The 22,235-nt window shown below is 47.1% G+C and overlaps 1 protein-coding gene across 3 annotated transcripts in view; it reads right to left on the bottom strand.

Annotated features, from left to right (window-relative positions):
• EDC3 (enhancer of mRNA decapping 3) overlaps positions 1-21,590 on the bottom strand; it is a 181,557-nt gene extending 159,967 nt beyond the window's left edge. For 2 of the 3 annotated variants that reach the window (XM_082252838.1, XM_082252836.1), the window contains exon 1: positions 21,518-21,590. The gene's annotated coding sequence lies outside the window, so the exon portion shown is untranslated. Of the gene's footprint in view, positions 1-21,461 lie in introns of all 3 variants that reach the window. The other variant, XM_082252837.1, reaches the window with a different exon arrangement.
• Positions 21,591-22,235: the final 645 nt, after the last annotated feature.

A 22,235-nucleotide genomic window follows, 5' to 3' on the forward strand; every position in this document is an offset into this window, starting at 1 on the left:
CACCTCTCTTGGGTAACCCATTGTTCCCTCCGGGCCTCAGTCCCTCCACGTTTGAATGGCGGACAAACAAAAAGGTTCCTTAGGCTGGCAGATCTATGCGATCATAGGGGAATGATTTCCAGGAACACTCTACAAGAAAAATATTCGCTCCCCCCAGGGGAAATGTATATATATTCCCAGATATTACATCTTATGAATACCCTTAAGCGTACTAGTGACATAACTTCATCGGCCCCCATGGAATATTAATGCGGATCAGTGGATAAACACACTGGTCACATATCTACAATTCATAGTATTTTATGTGAAGAGAAAACTAAATTGTCATATAGGACACAATGGAAGGAGGATTTGGGGGAGGAGTTGGACATGGGAGAGTGGGGTAAGCTAGCCCAACTCAACTCCAGATCATACATAAACACTTCTCTAATAGAGGCCAATTATAAAGTATTTCTAAGATGGTATATGGTCCCGGTCAGATTAGCGGCCGCTGTTTATGGAGCTTCCTCCAGGTGTTTTCGGGGATGTGGACAGGAGGGAACAGTCCTACATACTTGGTGGACATGCAAAAAAGTCAGGCGGTTTTGGATACGCACATATATTTTATTTATTCCCTCACACAGATCAACCTGGTGAAGTCTCCACAACAGGCTCTATTGGGTAGGCCAGTCGAGGGGATCCCGAGACATACAAAACGCTTAATAGCTTTAATTTTCACGGCAGCCAAGATTTCTATAGCTCGTTCCTGGAGGTCGCCGGAGGTCCCGTTTGATTTGCTGAGGGCTAAGCTGACCTGGATCATGATTAATGAAAGAACGGTGACCATACATAAGGATAAGCTAACACTCTTGGGGAAGATATGGGAACCTTGGATGAAGTACCTGTCTGGGCTTTCTTGATCGGGGTGGGGAGAGAACTCCTGGCTCCGATTAATTTAGACTCCTCCTATAGCAGAGCTTTTACCAAAAATTTGGACACCGATATCTTCTTATCTTTTCCTTAATTTCTATTTCTTTCTATCCTCTTCTTTCTCTTTTGCAACCACACTTTGTTACAATGGACTTCTGTTTGTCCTAAGTTAATAGATTATGATATCATGTTTTCAGTAGGACAGGGCTTGACAAATTTGCCTGAAATCTAGGAGCCAGCTAAAAAAATTAGGAGCCAGTTTTTTTTTTTTTTTAAACAAACAACCAAGCTTTATTTCCAAAACAATAACATACTAAATTTACACATAAAAGACGACTAGAACCCCACTCTCCTCTATAGGACAATCGGATGGAAACAGACTGTCTGTCCATTTCCATCAGATGCCATCTGATCCGATCCACGGGATGGATAGAAAATAGAACCACCATCCGTCTGTTTTTGGCGGACAGGATCAGATGGCGGCAGATTACCGCTCCAAGGAGGAGACTGAAGGGTCCGATCAGGTCTGCCTGAAAAACTGACAGGCGGACCTGATCAGACAGCCTGTGTGAAAGGGGCCTTCGGCTGTGGCATGGCGATGAGGAAAAAAAAAAAAAATATATATATATATATATATATATATATATATATATATATATATATATATATATATATATATATATATATATATATATATATATATTTTTTTTTTTTTTTTTTTTTAATAAAAAAAAAAAAAAAATTAAATTTAAAAAAATAAATAATAATAATAATAATAATAATAATAATAATAATTACACTCCCTGTCCACTTACCTTTAAGCAAAGGTAAGTGGACAGGGAGATGAAGCCTGCAAAAACTTGTCCCTCTTGGGAAGGAGATGGGCAGGCATTGAGGACAGGCAGGGGAAACAAAGCCATTAGTGACTGCTTGTCAAACTCTTGGCCACCACAAGAGGACGCCAGTGCCCCGTTCTCTCACTGAAGGCCAAAAAGCCGCAACCTCAATTATCGGATGGTGCGATAGTCCGTGCACTCAGGGAGTGGGTGGGGGGCGCAAAAGATGAAGGACACCTCCTGCGGTGCACCCCAGGCACCAGGTCGCTAATTCTAGTCACCAATGCGACCTGACACCTGGGGTTTGTCGAGCCCTGGAGTAGGAAACTACGAAGATAAACCGCTTAGAACTGGAATAGTTGGAAACCTTAGAAATAAAGGCTGGGGGCTGGGCGGGTCGCCCTCTGCTTCGGAACAGTTTGTTCCCAGTGGGGTGTCCGGGGGGGGGGGGGGGGGGTTGATGCCACCAGTACTGCTACTTGTTTAATCTTGAATAGACTTACCAACTAAAGACAAAAAATGTTGTTGTGTTTTGACAGTATGTACTTTGCCAGATGTTCTAAAAGACATCTAATATATTAACAGCCATTGAATGTTTTGTACACTTGTCTACCTTTTTGAAAACAATAAAAACAATATAAAGAGAATCCACCATTTCAGATCCATCATAGCAGCGCCTGTTAGCGGGCATCCACTTACCTGCTGCTGCCACGTCCCTAACCCTGTTTTGTCAATGCTGCATCACCAGCCCTCTATTAAAAAGCAAATGGGATTGTTGGCGAGTCAACAGCAGGTCAGAGGAGGAGCCGCTGCAGGGCAGAGAGGACAGTTGCTAATTACGATTTAAATCAAGCCTTTTTACTAGTGATTAAAAATCAAATCCACCCTGGTAAAACATTTACAAACTTCTCTTACTTTTATAGAAAAATCACTAGTACAAAAATAAAGGCAATAAGAGGAATTACTCTTAAAGCGGTGTTCCAGCTGGGGAAAAAAAAATTGAAGTCAGCAGCTACAAATACTGTAGATGCTGATTTAATTTGCAGAGACTTACCTGTCACGGGAGTCTAATGTCGGCATCCCAGCCGATTTTTGTTCTTTCGTTGTAAGGGAAAATGGCATTGAAACCTCTTGACTTCACAGCCTGGTCCCTACTGCGCATGCCCGAAATGCACTGCGCTTTCTAAATGGCCCGGCAGTGAGGGAGCCGAACTGTGTGTGTGTGTGTGTGTGTGTGTGTGTGTGTGTGTGTGTGTGTGTGTGTGTGTTAAGGAAGTTTAAATTAGGGAATTAAGGAAGTCGGAAAAAAATACAAAGATACTCATTTTCAGTAATGTACTGTAATGATACCTAGATATTAACCAAATGCTACCTAGTTAGCAGGATAAAAGGAAGGTTTAAAACACCAAACTCTAGTTAATTTCCAAAAATAAATAAAGTAAAAACAAATCATAAAGGCAAAAGTGGAGCCCACATGCAAATATTTACCACACCATTTAGCAATCAACAATATGTTATTTAGGGTGCTTAAAGTGTTACTAAACCCACAACTGTAGAATCATTGTGTATATGTAGCAAAGCATGCTCGTTCTACTCACTGTAGGGGTTAATCCTCTGCATTGTGTAAAAAGGCTGTCTTCTCTGATTCTCCCCTTCTTCCACAGTTCCCAATCTATCTCCTGATAGTACAGAGCTCTAGGAGACACTCTGCACATGCTCACTTTGTGTACTGCTAGAAAGTTTTTTTTTTGGAGGGTGCATATGATCAATCACAGGTCCAATCAGCACTGTCCAGACAGAGGGGCAGGGGGTCATACAGCTTCACAAGACAGTCAGAGGAGAATTAAAACTCCTCCAAGCTTTAACCTGTGCTCGGCCAGAAACTGATAGAAGTCACAAGACTGCTATATACTGCTGATGAGAAAAAGTCTGAGTTATTTCCAGGAATCCTCCAGACGGTCACATGAGAGATGGGCTCCTCCTCCTACAGGAAACACAAGCACCGTTAAGTTTAAAATGGCTGCCCCTCAGTTGTGTAAAGATGAACTGGAAGGCTAAGGCTTAAGGCCGAAACAAAAAATAATTAAACCAATCAGTAGGGTGGGACCACAGCTTGTCCTGGAGGATTCCTGGAAAGGGAGTAACAGGTATTAACTCAGACTTTCCCAAGTCATCCTCCAGGATGGTCACATGAGACCCCAACGATGCGTACCTAGGGTGGGACCACAGCTTGTAGAACTTTGCGTCCAAACGATAGATCTTGGGCAGAGACCAGATCGACCCTTTATAGCGTTGCGAAAGTCAAATTACTGGACCAGGTGGCTGCTCGACAAATTTGGTCGACAGAAGCCCCAGCCTTTTCTGCCCAACAGGTAGATACAAAACGGGCGGAATGTGCCTTGATATCCAAAGGGATGGCCTGACCTTGAGCTAATCAGGCTGCTCTTATAGCCAACTTGATCAATCTGGTTATAGAGATATTTGAGGCTGCTTTACCTTTCTGAGCGCCTCCAGACAGTATAAAAAGGTTGGATGCCTTCCTGAACGATTTAGTGGCTTCTAATAGCACAGGACGCACCTTCTAACGTCTAGTGTGGCAAACAGTTCTTCCCCATGGGAAGATGGGTTTTGACAAAAAGATGGAAGGACCACCTACAGTGAGCGATGAAAAGCTGATGCCACTTTTGGAAGAAAAAAGGGGGGTCTGTCCTAAAGAACCAATTTATCGGGAAAGATTGTCAAAAAATCCCTTTATGGATAGTGCCTGAAACCGACTCACGCGTCTGGCTGAAGTGATGGCGACCAGGAGCGCCACCTGCAAAAGTAAGATGTTTCAGAGAAGAGTCTACTAGAGGTTCAAACGGGGCCCCGGTGAGGGCCTGAAGCACTGGGAGATCCCAGGGGGGTCACTCTTAGGCGTTTACTGGAGCGAGATCTTTCGATAGATCTGAAAAATCGTTTAACCAACGGATTGTCCCCAAATCGGCATATCCAAAAAACTGATAAGGCAGCTGCTTGTACCCTGAGGGTACTCACGGCTAGACCCGCCTCTGCTCCGTCCAGTAGAAAAGTCCAAGATAGAAATTGGCATTGGCACTATCCTTGGACTGCACTTTGGCCGTATATACTTTCCATACCTTGTTGTAGATTTTTCTGGTTACCGGCTCCCTGCTTTGGAGCAAGGTATCTGTAACCCTGGTAGAGAGGCCTTTATTTAGTAGCAAGCACCGTTCAGGATACATGCGGCTAGATTCAATATTCAAATATGCTGATGATGGGCTTCTGCATGAACTAGGAGGTCGCTCTGGATTGGGAGGACCCAGGGGTCCTCCTCCACCATCTTCTTCAAGGGTGTGAAAAATGCTCGCTTTAACCAGTACGGAGCTATCAAAATCACCCTTACTCTCTTCAGCCGGATTTTCCTGATGGTTCTGGGAATGAGTTGGGCTGAGGAAATGCGTAAGCGAGGTTGAATTTCCACAGGGAGTCTATTCCTAGAGCATTCCTTTCCTTGTGCAGGGAGAAGAAGTTGGTTACCTTCTTGTTGTCTGCAGTGGCAAATAGGTTGACTTCTGGAACTCCCCATCCGAGTGATTACCTTGAAAATCTGATGATTTAATTCCCACTCCGCCAGATCCAGTTGTTTGGGACTTAGGAAGTCAGCAAGTACATTGGCTGTCCCTTTTATGTGGATGGCAGATAGAGAGAGCAGGTGGGTTTCTGCCCATGAAAGTAGGTTGTGTGCAACTCTAATGAGATGTTTTGAACGTGTGCCTCCCTGGCGGTTAATGTAAGACACTGTCGTGACGTTGTCCGAGAGTATCTGAACATGTTTGCCGACTGTTTCCTTCTGAAATGTGAGAAGGGCTTCCCGTACTGCTGCCAGCTCTCTTACATTTGAAGAGATTTCGGCCCCAGAGTGGAACCAGGTACCTTGTCTCCCCTGGTGCTCTATGTGGGCCCCTCAACCGAGAGAACTTGCGTCCGTGGTAACTCTGATTTGAATTGGAGGCAACCAGAGCTTTCCCTTTGAGAGGGAGTCCTTTTTCAACCACCACACCAGGGACCTCCCAATGACCAGGGGGGGGGCAACAATCTGTCCCTCTAGCGAGGATGTTTTTCCATCCCAGTAGCCCAAAGGATGGCACTGTAGCGTTCTCATGTGGACTTTTGACTGCCGATTTCCCACCCTAAGGAGGTGAGAAAACTGTTGTATGAAGGTTTGCTAGTATCTCCACCTCTGTCCGACCTTAAAATGAAGAAGTCGTACAAGTAGAGTACTATACGGACTCCTTTAAGTCTGAGCTCCTGCATTATCTCAGCCACTATTTTTGTAAATATACTGGGAGCCGAAGAGATTCCAAGGGGAGAGCCTGGAACTGAAACAGGCAAATCTGCCTTCCTGAACATATGGCTAATCTCAGAAACGCCTGATGGGTCCGGATGGATCGGGACATGTAGGTAGGCGTCCTTCAGGTCCAAAGTTAACAGGAAAGCCCCCTCCGGAAGCAAGGCTCTCACTGAAAAAATGGACTCCCATCTTGAATTTCCTGTACTAAGTAAATGGTTGAAGTCCTTGAGATTGAGGATTAGTCAGTGTTTGCCCAAGGGCTTTGGCCTGAGGAATATCCGAAAGTAAAATCCCGCCAAGTTTTGAGAAGGATGAATTTCCTTGACCACACCCTCAATTAACAGATTCTTGACTGCCATCTCTATGGCTTTCCTTGCGTAAGATTCTGGAAGGGATGTGGTCCGAAAGTTGTGATAAGGTTTTGCCTTGAATTCTATCTTGTATCCCTCTTTGATGATCTGCAAGATGAAGGGGTTTGAACAAAAGCTCTGGCATTGCCGAAACAAAATGCCGAAGCCCCCCCCCCCCCCCAATTGGAAGCTGGCGTCACTGGGGTTTGTTACTGTTACCTCCGGGATTGGGGAAAAGAACGTTCGACTTCCCTTTGTTCTTGTTGAAGAGTAGACCCATTTCCTTTGGGGATTAGCCTTTTCACCTTTGGATTGGGTCTCCCCTCTTGGGCCACAAAAAAATCTTAGGTTTTTCCTTCCTTTTGGATGGGAAACCTTTAGACTTGTCCGCTGATCTTGCTAAGACTTTGTCCAGTTCCTGCCCAAACAGAAGGCTTCCGTCAAAGATATATTGCATAGCTTGTTTTTTGATGCATAGACGCCATCCCAAGTTTAGAGCCAGAGGGCTCTGCTGGCCACACTGAAGAGGCCTGTGGTGCGAGTGAATATCCAGACTGCCTCTGCAGCCGCATCAGCCATGTACGCTACACTTTTCTCTAAAAGAAGTAGGGAGTCCTGAGCCTCTTCCGTCGTGCCAGTCAAGCCAAAAAGCCACATTCCTGGCTACGCAAGTATTAGCCTTGTTAGGCTGGAATGCCGTCGCTCCTCCCTCGTACGCCCTTCTAAGAGTCACGTCGATCTTTTTATCCACGTGATCCTTAGGTAGGCCCATGCCTTCAAAAGACAAGTCCAACTTCTTGGAAGCTTTGGCCAGCGATGCGTCTAGTTTAGGGAATTTGGACGGAACTCCTTCCGATTCTTCAAATGCCTTGGGGGGAAAAAAATAGCTTATTTTCTGGGCACTCCCATTCTTTGTTGATTATCCTTTTCAAGGATTGATGGACCGCAAAGGTTCTGGTCTTGGGCTCTTGTAGGCTCCTGTACAACCGGTCTCGAACTGAATTGGGAATCTCAACTTCCTACAAGTCTACGGTGATGTAAATGGCTTTAAGGAGTTCCTCTGTTTACTCTGCCGGGTACAGATGTTTGGTTATTTTGGGAGGCACCGCTCCGTCTGGTTCCTCAGAAACAGAGCTATCCTGAAACAGGAACTTCTTCCTCCGTTGAATCCAAATCGGAGGAGGCCAGACATACTAGAGGAATGGCTGCGGGTCTAGTGGTCGTCGATCGGGAACCACCAGAAATGTTTGATGAAGTAGAGGGTTGATCCGCATTTTTAATCTCGGAAATGGATGACTGAAGTGATTTTAGCATAGAAGTTACTTCCTTTTAAAAATCTAGGAAATCCTTAGCCAGAGGTTTGGTTTCTTCGGTAATGATTTTTTTTTTTTTTTGATGCATTTATGGGATAACAATTTGTCTGTATCCGAAGGCATTTTTACACCGCAAGTGCGGCAATACTTCATTTTAGCCTTGTCCACCAGCTCTGTAACCTCTGAGGACTTGGGCTGGTAAACAAAAGAAAAAAAAAGACAGCAGGGGCGTATGGTCAGCAAAAAGGGTACCGCCAGCTAGGCCCCCCTCCAGGGGTACAGCTCCCCCAAAAGGCATCTTCCATCCACCTACCATTGCAAGGCTGGAGCCTGAATCAGCAGACTCTGGGATTGGGGCCAGGTCCTCCGCCATTAGGACCGCTTGGAGGGAAGGTATCACGCCAACCGTTAGCCAAATACTGCACTGAGGGCCTTGAGTAGGAAGACTAAATACCGGAATTATTCAGTGATCCCAATAAGCTGATTAATCGGGTCTTCCTGCCTCTTTTGCCGAGTATGCCCTTATCCAATAAGGCCGCACGCTACTTCCGGTAACGGCGTCATCTTAAGGACATCACTTTTGCTGCGCCATCGGGGCGGCCGGCTGGCCCCTGAGCTCTGCGTGCAAGGCAACACGAGAGGGGTGGCGGACAGCGCAGCACCGGATCTCCGGCCGGCTGTGCTGGTCCTCTGTGGCATCCTGCTGACTCCAACCCCCCTGGGCAGAAGTAAGCAGATCAACCTCGATTTAAGGGAGAACACCCCCCGACAACTCCACCTCCAATACCTCAGGAAATGGAAGACAAGGTTCAGGTAGAGGGGTCCTGTGAGGTCCAGGTATAGCCTCCCCCCTAAGGTAGTCCCCCTCTCTCACCCCCGGAAAAGGCACCTGAGGCTGGTGATCTCACCCGCCGGATACAGGTGGAGAGAGGAGGTGTCCAGGGATGCCTGCCATGGACAGGGAACAAAACAACAAACAGGGGATGAATGTTTCTTCAGCTCGTGTAAGCAGGACAGGAAATACAAGAAAAACTGAGGGGCAACCATTTTAAACTTAACTGTGCTTGTGTTTCCTGTAAGAGGAGGAGCCGCCTATTTCTCATGTTACCATCCTGGAGGATAACTTGGGAAAGGTAGCTAGCAGTTTATATTTTAAAAAAAAATTGAATTTCATGTTCTGTGTACTGTGGGAGACCAGATATAGTAAATGCAGAGCCCTGGGTTTAGTAACACTTTAAACCTCTCCACAATCTGTTAGTCTGAATTCTGTGAAGTGAGCAGGCCAGGGGGCAGAAAAGTCCTATATATTTTGTGTTTTGCTGCCCATATCCCCTCGAACCTTGTTCTGGATGGCGTAAAAGTGGCCACAACAAACCTGAACCGACGCTTGGTCAAGTCAACTGTAAAAAGGAGAGGTCTTGCTTAGGGCTGTCACGACTCGTCGACTACAAAAATTCGTCGACGTGCGTGAAAGGCGTCGACGCGTCACGTCACACGCCCCCTGCTCGCATTCCGGCCGGGCCGCTACAGGCTGCACTGCCCCGCCCCCGGCCCCCGCTGCGCTCCAGTCCAGAGTGTCTGTGAGCGGCATGACATCCCGGAGGCGAGCGACGCTCTGCACACTAAGGCAGTGATGTGGTTGCAATGCTCTGCAGGTGCAAAAGTTAGTAAAATGCCCTTTTTTTCTTTTTTTTGATTGTTGCCACATTTTTTACATTTGTTATAAGGGCGGACAGAGAAGTCGCAGTCTTTGCTCTATGAAGTGTAATAGAACGCCATGTGACCCTCATTTTCATCTCTCATTGGACTGATCTTTATTACTTGTCAATAAACTCTGTATGGTGGATTTCTTGCGCATTTCTAGTTATTTCAAACACAACTCCAGGGTAGGCAGTACCCCCTCCCCCCTCAGTCACATGGTCCCCCCAACATGATTATATATATTTTTTAATATACAAAATGTTATCATCTCTTTAAAGCAAACCTATCCATAGAGATGCGTGGAGACTGTCATCCCCAATCCACTCCTGAAGATGCAGGTTGTCTGGCTGTCACAATGATAAGATGATGTATATGTTTCCTATGTATATCCTGTCCCAGATAAAGGATACCATGTATTAAGGCAGGAGGATAAACATGACAGCCAAGTAACTAGCATTTGCAGAGTGTGACGTTGCTTTGACAGCCTCCATTTTTCTCTGGTGACAGGTTCACTTTACAACGGAACTTTACTGTATGTGAGCGTCACAAACCAAAAAATGCTATTTAATTCATTAATTATATTCAAAGAAACTCCTCAAACCATCCACCCATGTCCCCATCTATCCATCCAACCACATCTCCATCTATCCATCCATCCACCCGTGTCTCCATCCTTTCATCCATCCACCCGTGTCTCCATCCTTTCATCCATCCATCCGTGTCTCCATCCTTTCATCCATCCATCCATCCGTGTCTCCATCCTTTCATCCATCCATCCATCCGTGTCTCCATCCTTTCATCCATCCATCCATCCGTGTCTCCATCCTTTCATCCATCCATCCATCCGTGTCTCCATCCTTTCATCCATCCATCCGTGTCTCCATCCTTTCATCCATCCATCCGTGTCTCCATCCTTTCATTCATCCATCCTCTGTACTAGGTGGGAGAGCTTACTGAGGGGTCTGTACTGGGAGGGGGGCTTACTGAGGGGTCTGTACTGGGAGGGGGGCTTACTGAGGGGTCTGTACTGGGAGGGGGGCTTACTGAGGGGTCTGTACTGGGAGGGGGGGCTTACTGAGGGGTCTGTACTGGGAGGGGGGGCTTACTGAGGGGTCTGTACTGGGAGGGGGGGCTTACTGAGGGGTCTGTACTGGGAGGGGGGGCTTACTGAGGGGTCAGTACTGGGAGGGGGGGCTTACTGAGGGGTCAGTACTGGGAGGGGGGCTTACTGAGGGGTCAGTACTGGGAGGGGGGCTTACTGAGGGGTCAGTACTGGGAGGGGGGCTTACTGAGGGGTCTGTACTGGGAGGGGGGCTTACTGAGGGGTCTGTATTAATTACAGGATTAATTAGCTAATCAAAAAAAACACTCAATTAAGCAAAAAAAATAAAATAAAAATAATCGTTAGATTAGTCGACAGACAAATTAATCGTTAGTTGCAGCCCTACTCTTGCTGAAGGGGTGCTATAAACATATACTGAACATCCAGGACCACCCAGGCGAGGGCGGATGGGACCTCTGCTGGATACCTACCTTTAAGTCTTATTGACCCACTTGCCATATGGCATTGGGGGTCAAAAACTTCAGGTGAGTTTGAATTTTTACACCACACTTCACGTGCACGGAGGGTGTCACCACCATTGCACACATTGGAAGATCCACCCACCATTCCATGATATAGAGGAGGTTTTTGCTGTTTCTTCAGACGCAATCACAGCACGATCACTTTGGACTTCTATGGACAATTTTTTTTTAATGGATATGTAGCACTATTATTTTTATTTTTATGCGCCACATACATCCATACACATATATTATATATATATATATATATATATATATATATATACACATACACATCCATATATACACACACATCCATATATATATTATATATATTTGTTGGCATAAGATATTGTTGCATGGTCTTATGAGCATTGAATGTATTGTTTCATATGTACTGCACAGATATATATTGATTTATCACTAAATGCATTGTTTATATGCACTTTATATTTACTTGGGGATGCACATTATATGATTCATGGGATTGGCAATTGATATGCGATACACTACAGCATAATCCATATGCGCATTGGAACCTGTCATGCTTAGTAACCACACTTATCCCTACATTGGCTTGGTCAACAGGCTAATGAGTTTTACCCCCATTTTTTAAATGTTATTCTTATAATCTTGAGACATGCGCTGTTGGTAATATTTCTACCGTATTTTCTGGCGTATAAGACGACTGGGCGTATAAGACGACCCCCCTAATTTTCATCCACCGGTAATACTTATACTTAGGTTACCTTGGAGATATTATACTCGGCGTATAAGACGACCCCCCATACGCCAGAAAATACAGTATATTACATTTATTTTATCCTTTACCACTGTGGGTTGTCTACAGCAGCAGTCCACTTTTTACACACCATTTTTTTGGCGCAAGTGCTACTCACACCACATATAGTACAATAGTATAGTACTCTATAAAATAAAAAGTTGAGCCCACAACCACAAACCTTTCAGGATCCTTTCACTACCCAGCGTGGTAATCTGTGTTATGGCAAGCCATTCATTTTTAACCTCTTGCCATCCATGTAATGCATATGTGCGGAAGAAAAGAAGGTGGGTTTTGATGCCCACATGGTGCACATTGGCGTCAATGGGTGGCAGAGGTTTCTTCTGTGCTGAGAGTGCACTTACTACACTCCCAGTACAGTGGCCAAGCTGTCAAAGACAGCTCCCTGTCACTAGTAATAATCAGGGGCTGGAGGGTCATAATAGCACAGTTAAGAGGATGACAGGGTTGGGCGGAAAGGGGTAATGAGCCGACAGCGCACTTCACCATGTGGGGGGGGGGGGGGGGACACCAGCAGCATTCTCAGCAACTGACTACTAATGTATTCCAAACCCAGGTATGGGAGAATCAATGGCAAAGTTACTCTTCATAAATTTTACACTTATTTGGAATAAAACTTGAGAGGTCCCAGAACATTGACAGACAGACAGCTAGAGTCCTGAATAAAATCACAATACTTGGGCCTGTGTCCTGGGCATTTCTCCCTGAACGCATAGGGCCCTAAATGCTGCACCCAAGTCACCAGAGCACACTAAAATGCTGGGTTTGGGCACCCATGGGCTAAACGCTTCATATGTAAGATGCCTAAAACAATAATTTGATTTGTTTAGCTATCAGTACAGCTCTTTGTGCACAAACATGATTCCAACTCCTAAATTGGAAAAAGGTTTGTAAGTATGAATACAGTGAACAAACAGGGTCCTTACACGTTGCAGGGCATCTTTCCTTAAGGCTTCTTCCTACAAGTGACTCTTCCTACAAGTGACTCTTCCTACAAGTGACTCTTCCTACAAGTGACTCTTCCTACAAGTGACTCTTCCTACAAGTGACTCTTCCTACAAGCGCTGCACTTCAAGCGCTGCACTTCAAGCGCTGCACTTCAAGCGCTGCACTTCAAGCGCTGCACTTCAAGCGCTGCACTTCAAGCGCTGCACTTCAAGCGCTGCACTTCAAGCGCTGCACTTCAAGCGCTGCACTTCAAGCGCTGCACTTCAAGCGCTGCACTTCAAGCGCTGCACTTCAAGCGCTGCACTTCAAGCGCTGCACTTCAAGCGCTGCACTTCAAGCGCTGCACTTCAAGCGCTGCACTTCAAGCGCTGCACTTCAAGCGCTGCACTTCAAGCGCTGCACTTCAAGCGCTGCACTTCAAGCGCTGCACTTCAAGCGCTGCACTTCAAGCGCTGCACTTCAAGCGCTGCACTTCAAGCGCTGCACTTCAAGCGCTGCACTTCAAGCGCTGCACTTCAAGCGCTGCACTTCAAGCGCTGCACTTCAAGCGCTGCACTTCAAGCGCTGCACTTCAAGCGCTGCACTTCAAGCGCTGCACTTCAAGCGCTGCACTTCAAGCGCTGCACTTCAAGCGCTGCACTTCAAGCGCTGCACTTCAAGCGCTGCACTTCAAGCGCTGCACTTCAAGCGCTGCACTTCAAGCGCTGCACTTCAAGCGCTGCACTTCAAGCGCTGCACTTCAAGCGCTGCACTTCAAGCGCTGCACTTCAAGCGCTGCACTTCAAGCGCTGCACTTCAAGCGCTGCACTTCAAGCGCTGCACTTCAAGCGCTGCACTTCAAGCGCTGCACGAAGCAAGCATACACAGCAAACTACACCAACAAGCACCAAACAGGCTGCAGGTGACCTTGTCTCTCTATACAGCTCTTTTCACACACTGTAACATGCACTCTCTACCACTCCTGCTGACAGCTGTGTCCTCTCTTCTCAAACTCACTCACCTTCACCCCTCTTCTCCACATCCACATACTGAGAAAACCTCCAGGACTCTGGGGCATGTCCCTTCATACAAATCACACTCCCACATTACCTCCCTCACCCTCCCCCCTTCTGCTGGCCTCTGGTGACATATCCCCAAACTCTGGGCCTCCATTTGGCTTTTCACCACGCTCCCACCACCCTACACCCTCTGCCAGCAGCCGCAACCCACAGAACCTAGTCTCCATTCCTCTTCTTCCCAATACCAGCCTCCCCTTCTCCTGTGTCCTCTGGAATGCCTGCTCTGTCTGTAACAAACTTGCCTCCCTCCACGACCTCTTCATCATTACAAATTCCATTAACCTACTCGCTATCACCTAAACCTGGATTCATAATTCTATTCCGCTACTACTTTTCCTGCTTCCCTCTCCCATGGTGGCCTTCTCTGGACTCACTCCCCTAGACCAAGTGGACATGGACAGAAGGGAAATTGAGTGGGAATCCTTTTAGCCCCATGCAGCACCTATCAGGTCCTTCACCCACCTCCCTCTATGAACTTCTCCGCTTTTGAGGCGCATTGTATTTGTCCATTTTCTCCTGTTTCTTTAAGAATTGCGGTCATCTACCAGCCCCTCGGACCGGTATCAACCTTCATTGACAACTTCTCTGCCTGGCTACCCTACTTTTTCTCTTCTGAAATCCCCACAATCGTTCTAGGTGACTTCAACATTCCTGTTAATGCTAATAATGCTATTGCTTCTAAACTTCTCAGCCTAACCATCTCTTGACCTGAATCAATGGATGCAGTCTTCCAAACACTCCACTGGCAACACCTTTGACCTTGTCTTCCATCTATGCACTTCATGCAAACTCTCCAAACCTCTCCCACTCTCTGATCACCACCTTATTAGTTTCACTCTCTCCCTGTCTTCCACCCCCTCTCCCTCCAACCGCCTAACAGTTACCCATAGAAACCTTCGCCACCGCAACCCTTCTCTTCTCTACTCTGCTATTGACCATCTACAGGCGGTCCCCGGGTTACAAACAAAATAGGGTCTGTTGGAACAGGTACATTTTTTAAGTGTAGCTCCAGCCAAAATAATAATTTGAAAGATTTCTGGATAGCATAGGGAAGAGTTAACACCCCTGTACCATTTGTTTGCTGTCTGTACCCCTATTCAGAAGATTTCACCTCACTTTCTGTCCCTATGACAATTGGATTTTGAAAATTTTGGGGGTTGTTGTGGAAACAAGGATTAGTGATAAAGCTTCAGTAGAGACACCTTTTTCCCATGAGAACTCTCCCTTGAGAAATTTCCCTTCCTAGGGCTAGATTTCCCCTCACTTCCCGTTGTCTCCCTCTGCAAGTAGGAGTCATTTGTAAGTCGGATGTTTGTAACCCGGGGACCGCCTGTATACGATAAAATCCCACCCGTCATGCCCCAACCTAGCCACTTCCATCTATAAAAGCTCACTGTCATCGTCCCTAGACAAGCTCACTCAGCTCACTACATGCAGAATTTGGCACCGACCGGTACAACCCTGGCAAACAGACGACACCAGAAGTCTCAGAAAACGTAGCCGCGGTCTTGAGCGCCTGTGGTGTGACTAAGTCTCTGGAAGTCTTCAACCAATATAAATCTGCCCTCCTAAAATATTATTCCTGCCTTATTTTATCATGCTCATTCAAACATTCTCATCTAGTCCCCGTCATCTCTTCTCTACCTTTAAAGCCCCGTACACACGTACCGATTGTCGGCCGTAAATATTCGGCCGCCGACCGATCGTAGGCTTGTTAGTATGATGCTTCCGACAGCCGACAGCGCATTTTCGGCCGAACAGAATCTGTCGTGCAGACTTTAAAATATTTGTTGGCCATCACCAGAACGGCCGATTGTTCGCCAGTCAGTACAGATTTCGGCCGACAGACAGCAGATTAGCAAGACTGGGCATGCTCAGAAAAGAAAAAGAAAAGACAAGGAAAGTTAACCATCACATGACATCACTTCGGCTGTCAGCTGTTGTTGGCCGACAAAATTCATGTGCAGTCTTTTGCAGTTTTCAACAGACACGACAGCCCTGGACAAAAGATGGCCGATCGTTCGGCCGACGATCAGTACGTGTGTACGGGGCTTAATTCTCTACTCTGTCCTCCACGAACTCCACCCTCTAACACAGTGGTCCTCAACCCTGGCCTACAGGGCCCACTAACAGGCCAGATTTGCAAGATAACTGAAATACATCCCAGGTGATATCATTTGCTGCTCAGTGATTGCAGTACTCTAGTCTGCATCTCTCCAAGGTAATACTTAAAATCTGGCCTGTTAGTGCGCCCTGAGGACCAGAGTTGAGGACCACTGCTCTAACACACTCACTGCCCACAAGATTGCCAATCACTTCAAAAAAAATAAGATCGATAAAATTAGCGAGGAGATCTCCAATGTGCAAAAACTTCCCCCACTTAACAACCCATGTCCACAGGTACAATCATTATATTAATGAGGTTTCTGGACTTTTATTGAACACCCATCTAACACTTGCTACGCTCACCCTCTGACTCTATTCTACGCTCTCTAACTCACATCTTCAACCTCCCTCTCTATTCTGGTATCTTTCCCAACTCTCTAAAATACGCGCTAGTCACTCCCATCCTTAAAAAGCCCTCACTTGATCCCACCAATCTTCACAATCTACGCCCCATCTCCTCCAAACTCCTTGGTCGCTCAGTCAGTTGTAGACCAATCGTTCATCTGACTAAGAACAAACTTCTTGATCCCTTTCAGTCCAGATTTCACCCTCAACATTCCACTGAAACTGCTCTCCTTAAACTCACAAACAACTTACTAACAGCAAACACCAATGGACAACTATTCTGTACTACTCCTCTTGGACCTCTCTGCTGCCTATAACACATTGGACCAACCCCTCCTCCTCAAAAAAACTCCACTCCCTTCGTCTCCGTGAGTGTATTGTTCACTGGTTCTCATCCCACCTATCCCAACGCACCTTCAGTGCTACTTACAACTTTACTACCTCCTTTCCTCTTCTTTTCTCTGTCAGGGTCCCCCAAGGTTCTGTTCTTGGATGGCTCCTTTTCTCAATCTACAACTCCTCCCTGGGTCAGCTGATTGCCTCCCATGGCTTTCAATATCATCTCTACGCTGATGACACCCATATCTATCTCTCCACCCCTCAGCTCACTCCATCAATCCCCTCACGCATCACCAACTTACTAACAGACATATTAGCCTGTAGGAAAAGAATTAGCCGCACATCCAGGGATTCCAATAGGTTTCAAATACCTTTATTTCCAAAAAGTTGCAAGTGATGACACCAAAGACACCAGCATAAAGTCTCGTAGACGCGTTTCACACATACATCTTGTGCTTAATCATTACAATGACTGTAGCTGACTATAGATCTTAAATAGACCGCCTGGATGTCACATCACTTCCTCAAACCAATCCAAAACCGAGCTCATGATATTTCCTCCCCCACGTTCCTCTTCCCTGATTTCTCTGTCAAAATAATCAACGGCTCAACTATCAACCCGTCCCCCCATGCTAAGGTCCTAGGTGTAATCCAAGACTCTGAACTATCCTTTCGGCCACACATCCAGTCACTGTCCAAAGCTTGCCGACTCAACCTCCACAACATCTCCAAGACATGCCCCTTCCTAACCAACGACACCACAAAGCTTCTAATCCACTCCCTGGCCATCTCTCGTCTTGATTACTGCAACTCCCGTCGCAATCTCACTAAAAATCACAGATCGCTGCCCTTACTAGTAAAATAAAAATGACAAATTTTTCCCCTAGTTTGTAGACGCAATAACTTTTGCGCAAACCAATCAAAATACCAAAAATATGTAGCAGAATACAAATTGGCCTAAAAGGATGAAACATTTAGATTTTTACTTTTTTTTTTTTGGGGGGGGGGGGGGGGGAATGTTGTATAGCAGAATGTGAAAAATACAGTTTTTTTTTTTTCAGAATGGTCGCTCTTTTTTTGATTATAGCGCGAAAAAAAAAAAAAAAAAAAAAAATTGCACAGGTGATCAAATACCACCAAAAGAAAGCTCTGTATGTGGGGAAAAAAAGGACATAAATTTTATTTATGCCGAATCACAAAAAATGGCCTGGTCATTAAGGGGGCAAATCCTTCTGGTCCAGAACTGGTTAAATTCAAGTTACTAACCATAGCTTACAAAGTCATCCATAACTTGGCACCCAGCTACATCACTAACTTGGTCTCAAAATACCAACCAACTCGTTCTCTTTGTTCCTCCCAGGACTTCCTGTTCGCTAGCTCCCTTATCTCCTCACCAGGACTTTTCCCGAGCCTCACCCATCCTCTGGAATGCTCTACACCAATCTGTCCGACTATCTTCTACTTTGTCCACTTTCAGACGATCCCTGAAAACGCAACTTTTCAGAGAAACCTATCTGGCAATCACCCAACACCTGTACTTTTAAGTAAGTAACCTGTACTTACTTGTAAGCTCTAATGAGCAGGGCCCCGTTTCCAACTGTATTAAAGTGTATTGTATTTGTACTGTCTACTCTCAAGTTGTAAAGCGCTGCGTAAACTGTTGGCGCTATATAAATCCTATATAACAACAACAAGCATAGCAATTGAACACTTAAGCCTCGTACACACGCAATGAATTTCCGCCGACCAGTCGTCCGTCTTTTGTCCAGAGTGGTGTCTGTTGGTTGGAATGTGCTCTAGACTGCACATGAATTTTCCTGCACGACAGAATTCTCCTTCAGAAGTGGTGTCATGTGTTGGATTGCTTTGTATGTGTTCTTTCATCTCTGAGCATGCCTAGTCTTGCTCATAAGATTTTTCCCCATCGAAATCTGTACTAATGAGACGAAAATCGGACGTGTTTTGACAGTCGACAAAAATTATATAGCCGGCACACCAGGATTTTTTAGGCCGAAAAGTCGGAGTCGGTTGTCGGAAGCACCAAACTAACAAGCCGAAAATCGGCAGATCGGTCGGACGAAATTTCCCGGCCGAATTTCTACTCGTGTGTACGGGGCTTTAGGGTCCTGTCCTATGAGCATCATCGGTTCCATCATAAAACTGCAAAAAGAAAAAAAAAAAAAAAAAAAAAAAAAGGAAGGAAGGGGATACGAAAACTGAATTCCTACACATCAGTTTGTACATCCGTCTTCACTTCACATTACTACATATGAAAAATGTGTTTCTTGCCCACAAAAAGACATAAATGGACGACATCCGTTTATATCCACTAAAACGTAAAAGGACTCAGACTTTTTCTATTTTTTTCTGCAGATTTAAAGCAGACTTGAATGTAAGCTGTAAATGAGCACACATCAGTTCAGTCTGCAGCTGTATAAAAAACGAACAGACAAATCCAGAATGAACGCTTATGGTAAAATGTTGTAGTGTTCTAAAAGATTATGCCTGTATAATTCAAATAATTTGTACAAAAACTGTTAGAATCTCCATAAACTCATCCCACCAATAAATAAAAAAAAATAAATCACACTTAGTTGGCGGAACAGAAAAGGGAAAAAAGACAGTCGGAGACGACGGGGGGGGAGGGGGTGTTCGACGGTCGCAGACGGCCTGCGCGACAGGGGGGGGGGGGGGAGACGGCCGGCGTGACTGGGGGGGGTGGGAGACGGTCGCAGATGGCCAGCGCGACGGGGGAGGTGGTCGCAGACGGCTGGCGTGACTGGGGGGGGGTGGGCGCTCGCAGACAGCCAGGGCGCCGGGGGGGGGGGGGGGTTGGGAAGACGGTTGCAGACGGCCGGCGAAACGGGGGGGGGGGGAACAGTCGCAGACGGCCGGCGAGACGGGGGGGGGGGGGAACAGTCGCAGACGGCCGGCGAGACGGGGGGGGGGGGGTTGACAGTCGCAGACGGCCGGCAAGACGGGGGGGGGGGGGGGGAGACAGTCGCAGACAGGCCAGCGAGACAGGGGGGGGGGGAGACAGTCGCAGACAGGCCAGCGAGACAGGGGGGGTGAGACAGTCGCAAACGGCCAGCGAGACGGGGAAAGGGGGGGGGGGGAGACAGTCGCAGACGGCCAGCGACACGGGGAGGGGGGGGTTGAAGACAGTCGCAGACAGCCAGCAAGAAGGGGGGGGGGGGAAGACAGTGGCAGACGGCCAGCGAGACGGGGTGGGGGGGAGACAGTGGCAGACGGCCAGCGAGACGGGGTGGGGGGGGAGACAGTGGCAGACGGCCAGCGAGACGGGGGGGGGGGGAGAGACAGTGGCAGACGGCCAGCGAGACGGGGGGGGAGACAGTGGCAGACGGGCCAGCGAGACGGGGGGGGGGGGAGACAGTGGCAGACGGGCCAGCGAGACGGGGGGGGGGAGACAGTGGCAGACGGCCAGCGAGACGGGGGGGGGGGAAAGACAGTCGCAGACGGCCAGCGAGACGGGGAGGGGGAAAGACAGTCGCAGACGGCCAGCGAGACGGGGAGGGGGAAAGACAGTCGCAGACGGCCAGCGAGACGGGGAGGGGGAAAGACAGTCGCAGACGGCCAGCGAGACGGGGAGGGGGAAAGACAGTCGCAGACGGCCAGCGAGACGGGGAGGGGGGGGAAAGATAGTCGCAGACGGCCAGCGAGATGGGGAGGGGGGGGAAAGATAGTCGCAGACGGCCAGCGAGACGGGGAGGGGGGGGGGAGACAGTCGCAGACGTCCAGCGAGACAGGGAGGAGGGGGGGGGAAGACAGTCGCAGACTTCCAGCGAGACGGGGAGGGGGGGGGGGAAGATAGTCGCAGACGTCCAGCGAGACGGGGAGGGGGGGGAAGATAGTCGCAGACGTCCAGCGAGACGGGGAGGGAAGATAGTCGCAGACGTCCAGCGAGACGTCGAGGGGGGGGAAGATAGTCGCAGACTGTGTATGTGCTTGGGAGATCTCCTCCCCCACCACCATTCTTTTTTGGTGTTGTGAAAAGCTGTTATATATATATATATATATATATATATATATATATATATATATATATATATATATATATATAACATATAACTTAAAAAAACACACACCACACATAGAGCTTTGAGACAAGTACACAATGCTTTGATCAGATTTCATTTTGATGGCGGCCACATCACAGGAGATGGCCAGAGACTGCGGCGGCAGAGTGGGAGAAGGTCAGAGACTGTGAACATGCTCTAGAAGTGGTTGTAGACTAGGGACATGCTTCAGGTCGCTAACCCAAGGGCAGCACAAAAAGTACCAAAGAGCCACAGGTTGGGCACCAGGGATGTAGAAAGTTTGGAGCCCCCTGGGTTGAAACATCTGGCAAATTTTAATTATTTTAACTAAAAGGAGGGAAAATAAATTCTAAACAGACAAAGCCAGCATGTAAAGCTGTATTTCCCTGTAAGGTGAGGGAAGGTTTCCACTGTTATCTCCATCTCCTCATTTTAGTCACTGACTGTCTACAAATAATGCTGATCCCATTCCAGACCCTCTACAGCCAAACTAGAAAAACAAACTTCTGTCTGGACTTTTTCTGCAAGCACTACCAGATGCTGAGTGTCACTATAGCGAAATATTCGCTTGTATTGATCTAACAATAGACACTGCACTCCCTTCTACATGCATACAAGTCAATGAAATGAAGCCATAAGCTCATACACACAGCCCCTTCTACATAGAAGACCCCCTCCCCCTCCAATATCAGTGCCCACGTACTGCTCTCACACAGACTTACCACACTGACACCCTAAGACCCGGCTTTATTAATCCCAACAGCATCGAGACACCCACCTCAAAACACACATAAGTCACCAACTACGACATCCGCTAGCAGTCGCTCACAAAAAACGTCACTACCGGTTTGGAAGTAATGTAGGTTGTTGCTATGGAGATAGGCGTGCGCTAATAGTTTCTTTCATACGGCTTCGTCCTGCAAGCGCGCCTTCAGCTAGTTCTCCACACAGCGCATGCGCGATCCTGAACTTCCATCTAACGGTACTTATTGTGCAGCTGTGCATACATAACAACTATGAGAAAACCTGTTTCATTTCTAGCCATCCCTTGTGGTTAAAGCGGTAGTATACAATTTTTTTTTCTTTTACCTACAATTAATATCTCCTAAGCCTGCACGGTTTAGGAGATATTCGCCCTGCATGCAGTTGCTGACGCTAGCGGCGCATGTTCCTTGCTGGCTACTTGCCGGAAAGTTAAGCCCCGTACACACGTACCGATCGTCGGCCAAACGATCGGCCGTCTTTTGTCCGAGGGCTGTCGTGTCTGTTGAAAACTGCAAAAGACTGCACACGAAATTTGTCGGCCAACAACAGCCGACTGCAGAAGTGATGTCATGTGATGGTTAACTTTCCTTGTCTTTTTTCTTTTCTGAGCATGCCCAGTCTTGCTAATCTGCTATCTGTCGGCCGAAATCTGTACTGACTGGCGAACAATCAGCCGTTCTGGTGTCGGCATACAAAAATTTTAATGCTTGCACGACAGATTCTGTTCGGCC

Source organism: Pelophylax lessonae (genome assembly GCF_965119305.1).
Source record: "Pelophylax lessonae genome assembly, chromosome: 4".
NCBI classification, from domain to species: domain Eukaryota; kingdom Metazoa; phylum Chordata; class Amphibia; order Anura; family Ranidae; genus Pelophylax; species Pelophylax lessonae.